We start from the raw sequence: 5,303 nt of genomic DNA, 5'->3' as shown, positions 1-5,303 counted from the left end.
AAATCTGAGAAGAGTGATGATTCTTAGACCCTTTTATTCCGAAACCCCTAAGTAAAATTCAGAAAATGTAGAAGCTATTAGTGTTTCATTTATTAATGCATTATAATGATATATCAGAGATATTGATTAAAAATTGCAATTTACATTTAAAGACCTGTTCAGCAAAAGCATCAGAGGTTTGTTAGAGAACACTAGAGAACACATCAAAGGAGAAATGCAGTATGGTTACTCTAAAAGGAGAATGCAGCTCCGACTCAATGGGTAACAAGTAATTGAATCAGCTTAATGTATTTAGTTTGTAAGTTGCCCAGTTAAATACATGAAGTTGAGCAAACTTAATTCAGCTACTGAAGTAATTAATTTAAATTGGAGCTGCATTCTCTTTCTACACAGCAGGATTGTAAAATGCTGACTGAATGCACAGACCTGGTAGAATCTTGCAGCTTTAATAACAGTACAAAGGTTCTACAGACTGTAAAAACTAGTGAAAACAAATGCAAGCCACACTTTTCAGATTTCTATCTGTAAAACAAAAGTGATACCTATGTAATATGTTCTTTCCACCTTTATGCCACACTTGGTTTCACAGTATTTCATTTAAAACCAAAACAAAGAGTTAAAGTGTGAGTTTGTGAGGGGACAATATGAAAAGCTATAGGAGATGAGAAAATATTGAGTTTTTTGTTTCTTGCTCTTCAGGCTCCACGACTTTTAAAGTCAAACTTCCAATTTAAACGTTATTAAGTGTAGCCAACAATTTTTATTTTAACTAATGATGCTGCTCTGATCTTTAATTTCATTCCTGACAAAAAAAAAAAAAAAAAAAATTTAACATAGATATATTAATAAAAAATATGGTGTGGTTTAGGGAATGTTTTTAGACTACCGAGGCTTAAAGGAATAACTCCTATATTTTTATATAAGAGAATCAATTTTTTCAAAAAAGGACAAACATATTCTAAACTAAAAGGCGATAACTATGATAAACACCTCCACACTTCCAAGCATACATTTAGATTTTAATAAATGTGCCTCATTTCATATTTGCACCGCCCAGCTCAGCCTTTATTTACCTGTTTTGTTGCCATTGTGACTCCCGCCGCTGCTGCCTATTGGCCAGCCCGCAGAGGTAAGTAGGTGAAGGAGTTTTAAGTGCGTGGGTGTGACAGGTACGTGAGTTACAGAATGAGGCGGGGCTGCAGAGCTGCCACGGAAAAATAAACAGTGACATAGAGATGTGTGTGTGTGTGTGTGAGCAGGGGAGCAATAAAGGTATAGAAGGCAGTGATAAGTGGGAAGAGGAGCTGTAACAATGAGCCATTGTTAATTGTATATTGGCCATAGTAGCAGCTAAACACAGGATCTGGTTTTCTACATTGGTTTATATTTGTTTGGGTTTTGGTTCTTTGGTTGGCCACATCTTGTTTTTATTTTTGTAAAAAGGTAAATTGATTTCACTTTAAAATATATATATATTTTTGTTTATTTATAAAAGGGACATTAAATATTTAAAATATTTTGAAATACTCACCTCTGCTGTTTCACTCTCCAAGCAGGTGTGTACAGGACTGTACCATTAGATAATTGAAGAGGGAGGAGGTTGATCTGATGTATGGTATTTTCTTTATTGAGTTTGAGTATTTGTTTGGATTGAATTAATTTATTTGTTTCTGTATTTATTGGTAAAAGTATTTCTTAAGTAGTTGTTTGTTTAAACCAAAATTTCCTTTTCTTCTTATTGTGAAGCTGAACAGTCTTTTTAAAAATGGTTTCTTCCAATTTAGTTCCTCCTCTATTTAAGAAACATGTCTGCCATTGTTCTTGGTTGGTGTGGTTTGGTTGATGTCCTGCACAAGAAGAAATTAAAATTTTGTCTGCTGAAAACTCTACAAAGCATGTTCTTCTTTCAACCAGTTTGGGTCCCACCTCCAAGACTGCTTGGCCTCCTGACAAGCATGTGACAGGAGCAGAAAGGAGAAAAGAGGAGACTGAGCTACAGAGAAGGGGAGGAGGGGACAACTCCTCTGCTTTCTCAGAAACAGGAACTTGCCCGTTGAACCGCCGTCCTTTGTACGTCAGCGGCTTGATGAGGGACACGTGTATCTGTTGCTATGGTAACCCCGCCACGATAAACATCCGGATGACATCTCCAAGAAGGACGATATAACAAAACTTGCGATAGGTTGAGTACATATGGTTGCCATGTTTGGATATATGATGAGTTCTCGCACGAGTCTAAAGTTAGTTGAGGTGTAGGTGTTCAGAGGACATTTTAAAGCATTTTAAAGTTATGCTTTGAAAGTTTTACATACCTTTACAGAAAATGATAAATTCACACTAATCACTCAAAGATTACAAAAATGAATAAAAAAAATAAATAATAATTATAATAATAAATAATAAATAATTAAATAATAATAAATATAAATAATACATATAAATAATAATAATTTATACAATTTAAGACATTATAATGTAGTAAAATAAGATATTAATTTTGATTTTTTGTTTAAAACGAGAATAAAAAAAAATATTAAAATGTCTCAGACAAATTAAAGTACCTTGCCCATAAACAGTGAACCATCATACCTGTCGTCAGGTGCAGAATGATTACTTAACATTTTCTAAACATTACAGAAAATTACCCGATTTTAGTGATTGCCTCAAAGTGTTGGGGAGCTCTATCAGGCTTATTTAATTCACTAATTTATATTTCCACTTTTTTAATTGTCTTATTTATTATTACTTTTGTCATTTTCGATTGATTTTGCTGGCATCTGATTTTTTTTATATTCTATCTATCTATCTATCTATCTATCTATCTATCTATCTATCTATCTATCTATCTATCTATCTATCTATCTATCTATCTATCTATCTATCTATCTATCTATCTATCTATCTATCTATCTATCTATCTATCTATCTATCACCAGTATGTCCGTCCATCCGTCTTATTTTGTAAAATTACATAATAAAACACACCCGTTTACCTCTGCATACTAACTCTATTAATGTATGAATAACAAGTCAGAGGAAAACTTTACATTAAAACAGAATCAGAAGATTTGGATAGTTAAAAGGAAGAATAACTGAATATATAATTTATTTATGAATATATATTTATTTATGATTTATGTGTGTTTATTGGACCACGACTTTAGAAGTGCTAGACTTGGCTGAATCAATACACAGAGGTTTTATGTTTTTATGATGAATATAGAACTTTATATAATGAGTACAAGATAGGATAAGGGAAAATTTTTTTTATTTACAGGCAAAATCAAATTCAGATAAAAGAGAATTAATAGATATGCACAAGAACAGCAAAATGTGGACAAGAAACCATTACCAGCCCTGTAATTTATAATTTTTTTTTCAGTTTTCAAGCAAGCTTTTTTTTATTAGCCAGAGTAAAGACTTAACTTTCTGTTCTGCTTGATTTAAGTGCTATTTGTAAAAACATTTGTCTTTCCCTGTTTCACCAGATGCTTCAACCTGACTTTCACATTTTCTATGCTAGATTAACTTTTTAAAACAAACAAAACAAGAAAAAAAATGTGAATCGGCTGCAAGGTGAGACACCTCCGCTGTCTGCCACTCTGACTTTCCTTGATGTTTTACTTTGAAGTCTCACTGAAGTCAAGCTAAACATAATGCTCCACTAGCACGCAACATTTAAACCAAATCTATTTGGTCATTGTATTGTCTTAGTGTCTAATTACCACAGTCAATGCTTCTCATACAGCTTTGTGTAAAGCTTGCTGCATTTAAATACAAAATTGCAAATAAAATATTATCCTTAGAAAATGTCAATACTGTCTATGTGTTTAGTAGGCGGCAAACAAGAGAGTAAACATTTTCCAAGGCAAATGGGCTGATCTGTGGGACAGAAAAGAAATGATTGCTGAGAGATACACGTCTTCCACCCGCACTCTTCGTAGTTGTCTCTTAAAATTGCTTCCAGCTTATTTTGGTCACTTTACACCTTTTAATATTACAGGCCTCACAATATAAATATAGCTACACAAATAACACTGTGCAGGTCTTAATTTTAATGATAGCTCTTCAGGCACTCTGATGTTTAACAGCAACAATGTTTTGTGGGAATTGGGACTGTGGGACAGAACATATATCCTGAAGGCATTAGCCTCAGCATAACAGGTCTGACAATGCCCAAGGCTTCGAAGCATGCAGACTGTGCAGATCTCCCAGAAAGTTGAAGGTTAAAACTATGTAACTACCTCTTTAGGAGTTTTTTTTTTTTTTTTTTTTTAATGCCACCTAAAATTCACCAGGTGCAGCTTTTAACTGCAGATTATCAGGTGCCCGGAGCATATTTTCATTTCCTCTGACTGACCTAAAAAAAGAAGGCAGTAAACATAATTGGAGGGAAAGAGTGAATAATGCACTGGTGAGATTTACTGTGATGTAAACGAGGGAAGGAAGAAAATAGAAGACACACATATTGATGGCTCAAGGTCATATTTTAATACATTTTAATGTTCATGAAGCAATACACAACAAAAAACAGGTAGACAAAAAAATCATAACATAAAAATTGTTGGCATGCAGATAATTTTTATTTTATTTACAGCCATTTTACCAGCAATGCACAAAATAAAGACAGCTAACAGCCAGTAAATTGAATATGAAGACTAAATAGATGTAATAGAATACATTATGAGAGAAAATGATGTTTAAACGTGATTCTTTCATGTTTAGGTGGAAGTGGAAGTGAGAGCAGTCCCCTGTTCCTGCTGAACTGAGCCAGCCGACGTCACACACTGATTATCAGCACAGCAGGCACAGGAGACTGACCCAGCGGGGGTGAGAAAGGGGGACGACAGAGGTAATTTTTCACACACAGACAGACACAATCACACATGATCACACAAACAGGCAGTGGTGCTCATTTAAAGAAAGAAAGAAAAAAAAAACAGGTGGAAGTGTGAGGAAAACGTGAAGATAAGCAGAAAGTCAAACAAACACCCACTTTTTCAAAGCAACCTGGACAACCCAGAGAAAGAAATTATGACAAAGAGGACACACAGCTCTCCCTACAGGGACCATGCAGATTCGCCGTTAATGAGACAGCTGACATTTAGCAGACACCAACACTGATGGGGCACAAGTTCAGCAAAAATTAACAGATTACAGCTTATTTCTTGAAACGCATAGATGGCAAACCATTTTTTTTTTGTTCTGTTTGTGTTTAAACAGACACACACACACACACACACACACACACACACATAGATTGTAATATGTCGGCTTCTGACAGCACTGTACTGTGAGTCATC

The sequence above is a fragment of the Cyprinodon tularosa genome, unplaced genomic scaffold, assembly GCF_016077235.1.
Source record: "Cyprinodon tularosa strain WSP-4 unplaced genomic scaffold, ASM1607723v1 ctg126, whole genome shotgun sequence".
NCBI lineage: Eukaryota > Metazoa > Chordata > Actinopteri > Cyprinodontiformes > Cyprinodontidae > Cyprinodon > Cyprinodon tularosa.
Note: the sequence above shows the minus strand (reverse complement) of the source record.